Here is a 16437-nt window from a genome sequence, read left to right as displayed (position 1 = left end):
GATATAAATTTGGTATCTAACAACATGAAAATGGTATTTAAAGTCATGAGAAAGGACTATATCATTTACGGAGGCAGATGTCTGAGTTCTTCAAGGCTAGAGATTTGGAGAAGGAAGAGTAACCAGCAGAGAGAATAGAATGTTTAGCCAATGAGTTAGAAGGCCAACTAGGAGAACAAAATATCTCCCAAGACCAAATGAAGAAAGCATTTCAAGGAGGGAGTGAATATCTGTATCAAATATAGGATAAGTATAAGGAAAACTATATGAAACTGTATATAAAGTTTCGTGGGTTTGGAACTGTGCAGATTATTGGTGGCAAAGATACCTGATATTTTGATGGAGTGATAGGGACTAAAACCTTAATGGCAATTCAAAGGAGAATGAGAGGAAAATTAGAACTTGCAATTTGAATCGTCTTTTTCAAAGAGCTTTACTTTTAAGTGGAACAGGAGAATTGAAACAGGGGATATGGGAACAAGAGAGCAGGAGGTATTTTGATTGTTTTTGCTTTTTCATGGGAGATGTTGCAACAGGTTTATGTGCTGATGGGAATGGTACAGTGATTAATGTGACTAATAATGGTTTTGTGTCAGCATCATAATCATCTACCTAACTTTATTCATTTATTTATTTTCTTTTTAGAAAACAATGAATCTAAATACAATGCAAACCCTTTGGTTAGAAATCAGGCTGTCAGTAACTTGGATTTTGAAGAGCACAAACTAAGGGAATCAAGAGATGGGAAGCAAAGGGAAAATAAAACCACCACCCAAATATTCTGAACATCAAAAAAAGGCTGTCATGAAATATTTCTTTGATATTCATTCCACAGAAAAGGTTGTATTTCATCCTTTGGAACCTATGGACTTATAATGTGCCCTAAATTCTGAAAGAATTCTCTATTTTTTAAAATGAGACACAATCAGAAGCAGCAGATTTCTGAGAGCTAGGGCAGGAAGCAAGAAACTTTACAACAAAACTGAGAGGTCACAAACTAACAGCCAGACAAGCAGCTGTGGGTGGGGGAGGGACAGTAACCTCTGATGCACAACCTCCTGTTAAGTAGTGACAAAATATTGACCCTGAGTCCACAAAGCATGTTATGTAGTGCCTTCCATGTATCCTTTAAGATTCAAGGAAGTATTATGCAATATCTGTTAGGAAAATTAATTTGTTATAATAAAATAAATGCGGTTACAATAAAAATAACTGAGCCCTTAAGGAATATGCCTCACACATGACCCATATATAATAATTTAGGCTTTTGTTGTGGTCTGAATATTCTTAAGAAAGTACTGACCAAGTAGCATTCGGATTAACAATTTTAAGCCTATAGTATTGTTCATATTAATAATAACATCAGTTAGAATGTATTAACTGCTAACATGTGCTCATTCTCTGCTCAGGACTTCACTTTCATTAGGACAGACAACTTTCTAAGGAAGTATAATCATCATCAACATGTGATGACAAGGTTACTGAGGGTATTTAAAGAACTTAAGCTGCTCAAAATTCCACATGTATTAGTAAAAACCAGAGCTCCAGCTTGAGCCCTGTGTTCTGATGGAAGAAACCAGGTACTTCTTTCCCGTACTTTGTCCCCTCTATATTAGAATTTTTGTATACCAATGGGAAAGGGAAAGAGCAAATAATTGAATCTTTTCTTCCCTTAGTTTCCTTATCTTTAATATGGGAATGCTAATACCTATCTCCTGGCTGTCATGAAAATTTGAGAAACCACATGTAAAATATCTGACATATTTCCAGACACATACTGCAAGTAGAGTTGATGGATAAAGAACAGGATACCTAGTTGATAAGTTACATATTGTTTAGGTCAGCTAAACAGATTTATTTTAGTGTAAGTATGTCTCATAAGTCTGCATGGGGCATGCTTAAACTAAAAAAATAAATCGATAAATTACTTGTTTAGCTAAAATTCACTATTAACGTGGGGTTCTGTTTTGTTTTGTTTTGTTTGTGCTAAATCTGGTAACCCTAACTGGAAGTCAGACGGCCTACAGCAAATGTGAAGTAGCCTCAAGAAACAAAGTTTGGCAAAAGTTGAAAAAGTGTCGGAGGGAAGTTCAGTGAAGGGCCTGAAGCCAAATCCAGCCTCTGTACCCCGACAACAAATTAAATCTTGGAGACAGAGTTTTGGATGAAGTAGAAAAGAATAGCTTTATTGCTTTGCCAGGGAAAGGGGGCCACAGTGGGCTAATGCCCTCAAAACCGTGTGTCCCAACTTAGAGAGGCAGTAAGAATTTTATAGCAATGGTTCAAAAAGGGCGTGATCAGCTCGTGGACATTCTTCTGAATGGTTGGTGGTAAAGTAAGTGGGAGTACGCATCATCAACCTCTTGGTTCCAACTGGTCTGGGGTCTACGTGCTTGTGGGCAACGTACCGTTATCTTCTCCCACCTGGTGGGAGTTTCAGTATCTGCAAAACAGCTCAAAGTATATGTATGTTATGTATATCCCTTGAAGGAGAAGAGGACTTTGCCCCAAGGCTGCACCATTGTTTCTTTTGACTGTTCCTCCATTGTCTCCACATCCCCTCCCTTCCCTAATTAGCAACTGTTTGAACCTGCTCATTGGAACTCAGGGAAGGTCATAGAGTCTGAATGAAGCCTATTTCCTGTAACCAAGAAATGGGGAACACAGAAAGGCTTTTGTGCCCAAGAGCCCCACAGGGTCCTGCTCGGTATCAGGCCCACAGGTTGGTAGGAAGAAGAACAGAATAAAAAAATGGACACTGAAGTGAGAACTCATTCTCACAACTGGATCAGGCCAGCAGGGATTGGAGAATGAGGCTATCAAGGTGAAACCATGCAACTGAGATTGGGACTTGAATCCACGTGCCAGGACTCGAACCCAGCCAAAACCCAGACTGGGACTTGAACCCACAGTCTTTTAATTACATTCACTCACCGGGTGTCTGGACTTACTGAGGCTCAGGTTCTTTGTGTCTCAGCACAGAAGGTATTCAGTGAGAGGCAAAGTGATAGGCAAGAAGTGGATTATTTAGAGAGAAACACACTCCACAGACGGTGTATGGAACATCTCAAAAGGCAAGACAGGAACCAGGGTATGGGGGTTGTAAGTTTTTATAGGGGTGGTTAATTTCATAGGCTAATGAGTAGGAGGAGTATTCCAGCTATTTGGGGGAAGGGGTGGGGATTTCCAGGAGTTAGGCCACTGCCCACTTTTTGACCTTTTGTGGTCAGCCTTGCAGCTGTCATGGTGCCTGTGGGTGTGTCATTTAGCATGCTCAAGGTCTAGTGGAAGTCAGTTGTCTGTCATCTTGGACCTAGCTGGTTCTAACCAGTTTATGTCGTGCCCTTGGGGCTATGTCATTCTTTTAAATGTTGTGCCCTGCCCCATTCCCTCCAGTTTCAAAGGGACTCACTGCATTTCTACTGTCCTGACTGCATTTCTCAAGGTTGGCTCTGGGTTTAGGCAGGACTCAGTCTGCATATTCAGGGTTTCCATTAAGTGTTAAATGAGCTGAGGAAAGTAAAGATCAACATCATAAGGGCAAAACTTGGTCTAAATATTAGCATTATAATAGAAATAAGGTTTCCTTCTCCCTCAGCCTAAATCTCTAAAGCTCTGAATATGCATTTGAGTTTATTTTATTGTTTATTTTTGGATTTTTGTTTTGTTTTATTTTCTGCTTAAGAAAAGATAACTTCTGGGAAATGAATGTTTCATAAAATGTGTTCATAAAGACTTTTGAATCATATTAGTGAACACTGAAATAAAGAATGAGGGAAAAATAACATAAACCAGAAAATATGTTATTTGTAGATTCTTCAAACTAATTCTATATATAACACTAGACTACAATCTCAGATTTCATTTTCAAGTTATTACCCCCCCAAATTATTTATAATGTTCTATCTACTTATCAATTTGAGTTATTAGAAAATAAATTACTCAGACCTTGTAATACAAGGGGGTTTATTACAAAGTAACCATTGTGGAAGTTAAAGAAACATAACAACTGTAAAAATAATTAAAATTCAAGGATGTACAAGTCCTAATCTTGTCTCCTCCATCAACTTGGGGTTCAGATATTCTATTAGTTACTCGGGCTTCTAATGAACTAAGTGTAAATTAAGATAGGTTTTTTGATCTCTACCTAAATTATAATATAGAGCCACATTGGATGGTTTATATCTTTAATTAATTACATTCTTTTTCTACCATGAGTACAATGGAGATCATTTATATGTAATGAATAAGTAATTTTTAAAGTGAGAAAAATTATTAACTTCTAAATATGAAATTGAACCTCATCTTTACAATTGCCCTTTCTTATGTGGAAACTTTTACAGAAAATTTGCTTAAAACATAAATTTATATTCATTGCTGTCAAACGACAAAAATAAAACAACTTAGTATCGGGTTTGGTGTTCTATTCAAGGGAAAACAGTCTATGGACTTGGGGAATACAGTGTTTCACAAGCAGTGTAGTGCTCTTCCTGAGGGATGTTTGGACAGGAGTGAGTTTTATAGACTTTAGAAACAGTAAGAAGGAGACAGGACAGGACTGGCTGGTGTTGCATGTGTGACCTTATTAAAGATCAAGGATAAGGAAATAAGTATAGAGCCCAGAGTTGACTTGATGTTTGGGGGTTGGCTGACTGGATGTACAGTTGACCCTTGAACAATGCTGGGATTAGGGGCACCCACCCTTCTGTGAAGTTGAAAATACAGTATAATTTATAGTTGGCCTCCGTATACATATTCCACGGCCTCAGATTCAAACAACGGAGGATCGCGTAGTACTGTAGTATTTATTATTGAGAAAAATATGCATATAAGTGGACCTGAGCAGTTCAAACCCATGTTGTTCAAGGGTCAACTGTACTACTTTTCTGGTAAAACAGAGTATTTACAGGAGTACAAATGTTTTCAAAGTTTGGGTTTGCTGATATAGCACCTCAGGCAGGAGCAGTTCCATCGTAGGCCTAGAAATTATTTCAACATTGTCTTTTAACATTTTTGTCTCCAGTTTTTGGACTAGGGAAAGATTTTGGTGTCAATAAGTGAATCTAAATGGTGGATCAATTAAGGTTTTAACAGAATATGCTCAACCAAATTTTCAACGTAGTTAAGGATCAATAACCTTTATCTTGTAAAGTAGTTTTGACTTTATAAAATATTGGTGCATCATATGTAAATTCTCCCATTGTAAACCTGCTCTAGATATAAACATAATCAGATATCCACAAGTGGAAGGTAATAAGGTGATGAAAAATCAAAATTGATCTTCAATCTTTAGTGATTTAAGAACTGAAAATTATTCAGTAAAGAAGAAAAACAAGAGAATAAAAGATGATTGTAAGAAAATGAACAAAAATATTTGATAATTTAATATTGAAAATAATATAAAAATTAGTTCAACATCAAAAAGATTCCAGCTACATATTGAAGAATTTTTATTTAATTTTTTGAAGTATTTAAAAAAATTATTGGTAAATAGTCAAAGTGAACTTATTTCTTGTTTAACAACATGACACAGAACATTGATTTATTATAATTCTGCAGTTTGTGTGGTTTAATCCACAGTAGCTTCTCTTTATACCATTTTTTCCCTGGTTAAAAAGTTTGGAACCATAATCCTGAACAACAACAACAAAAAATGTATGCAGAAGACCGTCATGGAATGAAAGTAAAGATGGTTGAGCAATTAGAGAATTGTGGAAACCCTATGACATTATGAAGGGCATACTAAACATTTTTACTAGCTTGAAACGATAAACAACAGAGAAAGGGGTTAGAAAAAATCGGGAAGAACTAATGCCAATGTACAATGCTTTGGAGCATATCCCTTAATAACTAGAATATACATACTTCCATATTAAAGAAGGTATATTTAGTAAGTTTCCCCCTTCACACCCATACACTATCAGGGTGTATGCCTAGCCACAGTATTACATCTCTTTCTATAGAATATTATTTGAACATTTTTCACCATGGGAAGATACCACATTAAAGACGGCTCAAATAAATATTAATGACATCATTAGTAACTAGCAAAAAATATGAAAAATGTATGTAAAATATTTCATTTTCATTTAACTTCCCTGGCACTCTACAACAGTTAAGTTATAACTAGAATGCAAGAGTTGAATTTAAAAATTCACAAAATTAGAAATGCCAATTTTAAGCACAGTTTAAAAATTGAGCTTTCCATTTATTTGAAACCATAATACTGTAGTTTTATAGTTTTCTTATGTCTAGCATGTGAAACAAATGGTTAGATTATCATGCCACCAAGAGCATATTTAATCCCTTAAACCTAAACATAGAGTATAAACAGTGATAAATATAATACTTTTGTCTTTTAAGTCTTGTGGTAGATCCACAAAAATATAAAAGACTTATGAGGTACAATTTTTATCCAGTTATGGATTTATATCTAAGAAAACTTTGAACAAGGATACTACAGTATATTTTTATCTCATCAAACTTTAACTATTGATAAAATTATGTATTTCAGAGTTAGTACCAAAGTGTTAAGAATGGATAAAGACTAAAAATATTTACTTATATAATTTTCTGTTTGTTCCTGATAGAATGAGGTTGTCCTTTATCTGTTCTTGAAAGTCTATACTCACAGAATCTTCAGGATCCAGCCTGCAGATATTTTGAACTCTTGAACTGATCTACAGTAAAAAGAATCTCTAGAGAATGATGGATGAGAAGGAGAGAAAAGAAAGGAAAAAAATAGAAAAGAAATTTATCAAGTTTCTAGCTTTGGACTAAGTGTGTTTACATATATTAATGCATTTAATTTAATTTTGACAACAAATTTGCTTAGAAGGTATTATCTCTCCTAGTTAGATGAAGAGATAGGGTGAATAAAATTGGGGAAAATCAAAGGTTAGACATGGTTTGTAATGGGCTTCTGACCCAAGTCTTTCTGACGCCAAAGCCCATTTTTTTCTCACTAGATCACGTAGCCACCTTGCCACTCTAGATTTTACTGTTTACTATTATTTTTTAATCCCTACTATATCCAATACTTACTCACAGAAAATTCTCTGCTTAAGCTGAAACTCTATGCACTAGGAAGGTAACAATGGTTATCCACGTGCCCTACTGTCTTGTTGAGGAAACAAGAAGTCTAAATTATCAGACTAAATTGTCTTTATTTCAAATTTAGAAATTAAAATTTTAATGCTGAAAATAGAAATCCAAAAATAGAATTTTTGAAGAGCAAATCAAATTAATTTCTACTGTCAGTTGAGTTTTGTGTTTTTTGGTAGATGCAGATAATTCATTTATTCCCAGAACATTACCATTGTCTATTCATACAAAACCCCTCTCATGTTTAAAATAATTTTATTACTTTTCAATTTATCCTTCATTCTTGAATTTCTCTCCACATTTACATCCCTCTGTCAAGCACATTTGCACACAGGTGGGGCTCCTCTTCATGAATATATAGGTAGGTGTGTCTTCACTTTTATTTGACTCTTGTCCTTTGGCATTAAATGGAAATTTAGTTAGAAGAAGAACTAGACCTCCACCTGCATGTGCAGAATCATTCTTAATTTCACCTCTTCTGTGAGGTTTGTAACTGCCTCTTAAATGGAGATCTAAATCCCTCCACTTTAGATTCTTTTGCAGTTTGAGGCTTCCACTTTTGAGCCAGGTTGTTTCATTTCTCAGGTTGTTATATTCTACTGGTTAAAATTTAGCATTGCTGCTGTTTTCATGGCTGATTTAAAAAATTAAAGATTTATCGTGTCTACTTCAGCTATCTATTGTGTTCTGCAGCTTCATTTTTATCATCGCTGTGAAATAAACTTGGGTCAATTTAATTTATAGCTCAAGTAAAATGTAAAAAAAAAAAAAAAAAGGATAATTCATTCAACTGCATGTTTTAATCGGAGTTTTAATGTATTAATCCTGAATCAGATGTTTCTGTTTGTGCAGAAGTTTCCCCTCAGTCTTATGTTCTGATCTTGCTACAGTTTGTTCTTTGAGTTGAAAGCACCACACCAATTCTTCATTTAATGTTATACTGAAGAACAAAAATATTTAAAAGAGATAACAACTTACCTCAAGGACTACTAAGGAAACCAATGTCAAATAACTTGCTATTAATTTCAAATGGAGGAACTTGATTCTCCAGATGGTCATCAAAGCAGAGCTGATGCACATCCTTATTCCTTAATAAGCATCCTTATTCCCAGTGGCATTGTGACTAGTGGTGTTTGTCCCAATATCACAGCCTAGCCTCTGAGTGGAAATCTGGTAACAAAATAATACACCCAAGGACAAAATAAGAACAAATGTTATAAAGTGATAAAGCTATGTAAAGTATTCAGTGAATCCCTTAAAATACATTAGTACACAAATGAAGGGAGTGTATGTCCCTGAATCTGCACTCTTCCAGGACACTATGTATAGTGTATATCAAGATATTTTGTGTGGACATAATCTTCCTAGTAGAGACAATATGGAAAACTGTCATAAACTTCTTGCCTATGAATTTGAACCTGCTGCTAGAAAATCACAAATTAAACAGAAAAATATTATCCCTAGCTCATACTGAGTATAACTATAGATAACAAACCTAATTACTTTTCCCAGTTTTATTGACAAATAATTGACATACATCACTGTGTAAGTTTAAGGTATACAGCATTATGGTTTGATTTATATATATTGTGAATATATATAAACCACAATAGGTTTAGTTAACATCCATTATCTCATATAGATATAATAAAAAGAAAAGGAAAATTTCTCCTTGTAATGAGAACTCTTAGTACCTATTCTCCTAACAACTTTCCTACATATCATACAGCGGCCATCATGTTGTACATTACATCCCTTGTACTAATCTAGTTTGCTCCTTTTGACCAACTTCCTCCAATTCCCCCTCCCCACCCTCCACCTCTGGTAACCACAAATCTGTTCTCTTTTTCTATGAGTTTGGTATGTTTTTGTTTTTGGATTCCATGTATAAGTGAGATTATATACAGTATTTTTCTTTCTCTAACTTATTTCACTGAGCATAATGCCTTAAGGGTCTGTCCATATCATTGCAAATGGTAGTATTTTCTCTTATTTTATGGTTGAATAATATCCCATTGTATATATATACCACAACTTCTTTATCCATCCATCCATTAATGAATATATATTTTTAAAAATTCAGTTAGCGGGCTTCCCTGGTGGCGCAGTGGTTGAGAGTCTGCCTGCCAATGCAGGGGACACGGGTTCATGCCCCGGTCCGGGAAGATCCCACATGCCGTGGAGCGGCTGGGCCCGTGAGCCATGGCCGCTGAGCCTGCGTGTCCGGAGCCTGTGCTCCACAGAGGGAGAGGCCACAACAGTGAGAGGCCCACGTACCAAAAAAAAAAAAAATTCAGTTAGCAAGAATACAGCCTACCTAAAACTTGTTACTTTTGTCGCCAAAATAAATCTCAAATTCTATAATTAGTGTGAAAATAGAGAATGAATTTAAATTACCTAATACAATGTTTATCACATAGTAGGCATGATTAAGAATGGCAATTTTTAATATTACTACTAATAATAAACATTAAAAATCTCCTAAGAATGAGTAAAACTCTACTGACCTCTATAAAATACTGAAGAAATAAGGGCATTTTCCAATAAATTATGATAATAACATAATTCTTATCTAGACAACAGCGTGTTTTTGAAATTTTGGCAGTGAAGGAAATTTAATTAAGGGCCATGCTTTACTAAACATGCTAAAGTCAACTTTTACTAAATATTACAAGTTAATCATAAAAACCATGTCACTTCTCTTAGGTAAATTGTGTACATTATTATATTACATACTCTATTATATTACAGTACCTTTTGGAAGGTACTGTAAATATGAAAATATGCTATCCTCAGATTATAAAAATGCATAGCAATATGAGTGAGATTAGTTAGAGGGGAATATACCCAACGCAAACTTGTTTTAAGGTATCACTAATAAACTTTTTCTAAATATGAGCAATGGATCTAAACAGTTACGCATGTACAATTATATAGACACATATATAATGGCAAGTAACATATTTTAATGCATCTTGAATGTCAAAAATTCTTTAAATCTACTCATTCATCCTAAATTGTTATTATATAACAATAAAATAAAAGTATCCTGTATTTAAGCTGTTATGTCACACAGGAGACCTACAAACATTCAAATTTGGCAAAAGTTTGATGTCTTATCATAGAAGTTGAAAAACTCTCATAAAATTTTTAAATAGAAACCACATGGAAATTGGGTTTAGCTTTTTTTTTGTACCTGAACTTCAATATTTTAATTTATATTCGCTTAATGTTATCCATCCAACCTTCAAAATAGTCCACAGAAAATAAAGGATAAACATTTTTACTGAAAATATAGAAAAATGAAAGTTCATAACAGTTTTGTCTTCCATAAGCTAAGTACTATGTAATCTTATGGACACCCATTTATCATAAAAGGAAATAATTTCATAATATCTTGAGAAATACTTATGGATTGTCTATTCTTTAAATATAAAAGGTAAAAATAGTCTTTGACTTTCTTAGTGATGAAATAATATATATAAAGTCAAAAGGAATAAATAACTGTAATATACCACTCCTTAATTGATGATTTTTTTCCCCTACATTTCACTTTCTTAACTTACCCACAGATAAGAATGTATTCAGCATTTTTCTGTAGTATATACCTCTGTTTTGTAGATATAAATAGCATTTTGGAAGAATATTCATAACAGGCTAAATGCTTTCAAAATCGGCCTTCTTAAGTTGTAGCAGAAACAAAGTAACCACAATATAGTCATAGCCTTTAAAATTAAATATTTATTTATTATGTTTATAGAAGACAAAATTGGTATTTAATTCAAAGATATTTCCTAAAGACAATCTTATCACAGTGGATTGATTATGCAGCATTTTTTCATAAAGTATCACTGGAGTATTAGAAATTAAACATACCAAAAATTACTTTAAAAAATAGCAAACTTTTTTCATTGTTTCCTTATAATGTATGTAACTAGTATATACAAAGATTAGATATATATTTGACAAGTTCAAAAAAATTCCTAAAAATCTATTTTTCCTCAGTGTTTATGAATTCATAAATGGTATCTGACATATCTATCATTTCTTTCCCAATAGCTGGTGTCAGAATACTTAATATTTAAAATAAGCAAGACTATACTACTCGGTGGTCAGTTTTTCTTAATGAAATCCAACTCAACAAAACCTTAATCATAAAAATTTCAATGTGAGGAAAACACTTTTTATTTTTAAGATTCTAATCAAATTTCTCTATTTTGATCTCAGTCATTTTTAAAATAGTATCTCAGTGTCCACTACAGTGTTAACTGGTTATTAAAAACAACTGTAACTATTTTAAGTGTATTAAAATAATATTGTGCTCCATGTAGGGAGAATTTCAACTCTATTTTCTTTCCAATAAGGAAAGTTATTGGACAAATAAGCTTCTAAAAAATGTTACTTTACTTTGGGACTTCCCTGGTGGCGCAGTGGTTGAGAGTCCGCCTGCCTATGCAGGGGAAATGGGTTCGTGTCCCGGTCTGGGAAGATCCCACAAAAAAAAAAAAAATGTTACTTTACTTTAAAAATGGCTTTTATCATGAGAAATTGGAACAAAATTCTTTAAAAAAAAGAATCTTGTATGATGTCAGAAAGGTAGACAAACATTGTAATTCAACTAAAATTTACCTTAATCTGCAGGATTTTTGTTCTAAACTTATTTTTTCAAAGAAACAGATGCTGGAAAATTTTAATTAATGTGAGGAACCTAATATAACTTTTTTTGTTTTTCAGTAATATTTACCTCAAAAAATATGAAGAAATGAAAATTATGTACTAGTTGACTTACTATCTCCACTCCACCAACCAAAAAAAAAAAAAAGTAATAACTTCTTTAGAAAAATATGATAGATCATAGTTTGTCTAAAGTTTTGATAATATCTATACTGAAAAAAGATACTAATCACATTACTACCTTTTTCAAACCTCCAAACCCCATCAACTGTTCCTTCTGAGATTCAAATCTGACCACAACAGTTTCAACTTCTGAATATTTCCTTAACTCTGACTTTAAGTGATGTATGGCTGATCCTAAAGATTCTATTTCACCTTCAGTCCATTAAACTGATGGCTGTTTTTATTTCACTATTCTTGTACCATAGATTTGTGTGTGTGTGTGTATATATATATATATATATATATAATTTATTTATTTATTTGAGTAGTGGTTACCATTTTGAAAACATTGTTCCTCCCTTCTCCCTCAGAATATTTCAGTTCACGTGAAGCAGATTGTGTCAGACTACATCAGACTATGCTATCCACTCTCCATTTTTGCTATAGTCATCTGCTTAAATCCTGGTGAATCCTATTCACTCAATGAAATGAATTTTATTGAAATTTTATAGAAATTTTTAGCATCTAGCTTACTTTTCTTCTCTCTACCATAAATCATATAAGCACTTTTAATTATTTTAGTGTTCATACTAAAAATCTATCCAACGTTTTGACTTCTTTCTATCAATCTTTATCTCTCTCTCTCTCTCTCTCTCACACACACACACACACACACCTTACTAATGAATTCAAGACCTTATCCTCAAGGTCTTTAATGTTGCCCAGTGTTGTGTTCCTCACCAATTCATTTCCCCAACTTTTCTAAATAACATTTAATCTTCTCTCTCTTCAAAGCTTAAAAATTCCTCCTCCAGACACACTTTCTGTTATAAACTTTCATTTTACATTGAAAAAAAAAAATCCCAGACTCAATCAGCTCACCAATCAACCTATCAAAATCCACACCTAACTACTTTACCTCCCTCCTTCTACAGTGTATATTTTGTCTCTCATCTCTAACCATGGGTGGGATTATGCAGAGCCCATGCATGACTATGCAAGAACTCAGCTTTTAAATTTTTCTTTTGTCTTTCATCATCATTTTTTCCTCTCTACTGAATCATTCCCATTAGTTTACTAATATATAGTAGTACCTCTAATCTTTAAAAAAGACCATGCATTGTTCAATAGCTACTTCCTCGCGTTCCTATTCTCTTGACAACAAAACCCTCTAAATGAGTTATGCTACCAATTACTTACTTCTATCCTCTCATTCTATATTTACACTATTTCACTATCCCAGTCACCTCATGTTGATCACTCTCATAATGGTTGGCAGTTACTTCCACATTGCTAAGTCATATAATCATTTCTCAATCTTCTTATTTAACCTGTCATCAATGTTCAACATATTTTGCATCCTCTCTTCCTTGAAACATCTTCAGTTAGGTCTTGGGAACGCAGAAATCACCAGGTTTTGTCTAACTTTTCCAAAACTGCTATTTTAGCCTCCTTTGGTATTTCCTCTTCTCATCTCTAAATGATTCAGTGTTCCAAAACTCAGTTCTTGGACATGTTCTATTTTCTCTATATATTTATTCTATAGGGGATCCAACCTAGTTTCATACTTTTAACTACCATCAACATGCTGATGACTTCCAAAGTTATATCTGCAGCCCAGATCTCTCCCTGAAACCCTGGACTTAATGTACACATCCACTTAGATATCTACTATCACAAACATTTATAGCCATAATTGGTTTTTAATATTTTCCTCACAGACTTTCTTTCCCATTTCAGTTAAAAACAACTCCATTCTTCCACTTGCTTATGCTCCAAACTTCAACATCAGTGTTGCTGTCTCCCTTTTTATCATTCATCACATCCAGTTCATCAGTAAATTCTGTCAACTTGACCTTCAAAAAAGTAACAAATCAGAATTCTCTTCAAGGAGATTGGTTCAAGATGGCAGAGTAGAAGGATGTGCTCTCACTCCCTTTTGCAAGAACACCAGAATCAAAACTAACTGCTGAAAAATCATCGATAGGGAGACACTGGAACACACCAAAAAAGATACCCCACATCCAAAGACAAAGGACAAGCCATAATGAGATAGTAGGAGGGGTGCAATCACAATAAAATCAAATCACATAACTGCTGGGTGGGTGACTCACAAACTGGAGAACACTTATACCACAGAAGTCCACCCACTGGGGTGAAGGTTCTGAGCCCCATGTCAGGCTTCCCAACCTCGGGTTCTGGCAACAGGAGGAGGAATTCCTAGAGAATCAGACTTTGAAGGCTAGTGGGATGTGATTGCAGGACTTCGACAGGACTGAGGGAAACAAAGACTCCACTCTTGGAGGGCACACACAAAGTAGTGTGCACATCAGGACCCAAGGGAAGGAGCAGTGACCCCATAGGAGACTGAACCAGACCTACCTGCTAGTGTTGGAGGGTCTCCTGCAGAGATGGGAGGTGGCTGTATCTCACCGTGAGGACAAGGACACTGGCAGCAGAAATTTTGGGAAGTACTCTTTGGCATGAGCCCTCCCAGAGTCTGATATTAGCCCCACTAAAGAGCCCAGGTAGGCTCCAGTATTTGGTCACCTCAGGCCAAAAAACTAACAGGGAGGGAAACCAGTCACACCCAGCAGCAGACAAGTGCAAAAAAGTTTTACTGAGCTCTGCCCACCAGAGCAACAGCTGGCTCTACCCACCACCAGTCCCTCCCATCAGGAAACTTGCTCAAGCCTCTTAGATAGCCTCATCCACCAGAGACCAGAGGACGGACAGCAAAAGCAAGAATAACTACAATCCTGCAGCCTACGAAATGAAAACCACATTCACAGAAAGACAGACAAGACGAAAAGGCAGAAGGCTATATACAAGATGAAGGAACAAGATAAAACCCCAGAAAAACAACCAGAAAAAGTGGAGATAGGCAAACTTCCAGAAAAAGAATTCAGAATAATGATAGTGAAGATGATCCAGGACCTTGGAAAAAGAATGGAGGCATGATCGAGAAGAGGCAAGAAATGTTCAACAAAGACCAAGAAGAATTAAAGAAGAAATAAACAAAGATGAACAATACAATAACTGAAATGAAAAATACATTAGAAGGAATCAATAGCAGAATAACTGAGGCAGAAGAATGGATAGGTGACCTGGAAGACAGAATGGTGGAATTCACGGCTGCGGAACAAAATAAAGAAAAAATAATGAAAAGAAATGAAGACAGCCTAGGAGATCTCTGGGACAACATTAAACGTAACAATATTCGCATTTTAGGGGTCTCAGAAGGAGAAGAGAGAGAGAAAGGACTCGAGAAAATATTTGAAGAGATTATAGTCGAAAACTTCCTTAACATGGGAAAGGAATAGCCACCCAAGTCCAGAAAGTGCAGAGAGTCCCAGGGAGGATAAACCCAAGGAGAAACACACTGAGACACAGAGTAATCAGATTGACAAAAATTAAAGACAAAGAAAAATTACTGAAAGCAGCCAGGGAAAAATGACAAATAACATACAAGGGAACTCCCATAAGGTTAACAGCTGATTTCTCAGCAGAAACTCTACAAACCAGAAGGGAGTGGCATGACATATTTAAAATGATGAAAGGGAAGAACCTACAACCAACATTACTCTAACCAGCAAGGATCTCATTCAGATTTGATGGAGAAATCAAAAGCTTTACAGACAAGCAAAAGCTAAGAGAATTCAGCACGGCCAAACCAGCTCTACAACAAATGCTAAAGGAACTTCTCTAAGTGGTAAACAAAAGAGAAGAAAAAGACCTACAAAAACAAACCCAAAACAATTAAGAAAATGGTAATAGGAACATACATGGCGATAAGTACCTTAAACGTGAATGCATTAAATGCTCCAACCAAAAGAAACAGGTTCATTGAATGGATGTAAAAACAAGACCCATATATATGCTGTCTACAAGAGACCCACTTCAGACCTAGGGACACATCCATACTGAAAGGGAGGGGATGGAAAAAGATATTCCAGGCAAATGGAAATCAAAAGAAAGCTGGAGTAGCAATACTCATGTCAGATCAAATAGACTTTAAGATGAAGGATGTTACAAGAAACAAGGAAGGACACTACATAATGATCAAGGGATCATTCCAAGAAGAAGATATTACAATTATAAATATATATGCTCCCAACATAGGAGCACCTCAATACATAAGGCAACTGCTAACAGCTATAAAAGAGGAAATCAACAGTAACACAATATTAGTGAGGGACTTTAACACCTCACTTACACCAATGGACAGATCATCCAAACAGAAAATTATTAAGGAAACACAAGCTTTAAATGACACAATAGACCAGGTAGATTTAATTGATATTTATAGGACATTCCATCCAAAACCAGCAGATTAAACTTTCTTCTCAAGTGCACTCAGAACATTCTCCAGGATAGATCACATCTTGGGTCACAAATCAAGCCTCAGTAAATTTAAGAAAATTGAAATCATATCAAGCACCTTTTCTAACCACAATGCTATGAGATTAGAAATAAATTAAAGGGAAAAAATATAAA

The 16437-nt window shown here is 34.9% G+C and overlaps 1 protein-coding gene across 1 annotated transcript in view; it reads left to right on the top strand.

Annotated features, from left to right (window-relative positions):
* BCHE (butyrylcholinesterase) overlaps nt 1-16437 on the top strand; it is an 88907-nt gene that overhangs the window by 21413 nt on the left and 51057 nt on the right. The gene's annotated exons all lie outside the window — the stretch shown is intronic.

Source organism: Pseudorca crassidens, chromosome 5 (genome assembly GCF_039906515.1).
Source record: "Pseudorca crassidens isolate mPseCra1 chromosome 5, mPseCra1.hap1, whole genome shotgun sequence".
Lineage (NCBI taxonomy): Eukaryota > Metazoa > Chordata > Mammalia > Artiodactyla > Delphinidae > Pseudorca > Pseudorca crassidens.
This window is presented reverse-complemented; position numbering and strand designations above follow the sequence as displayed.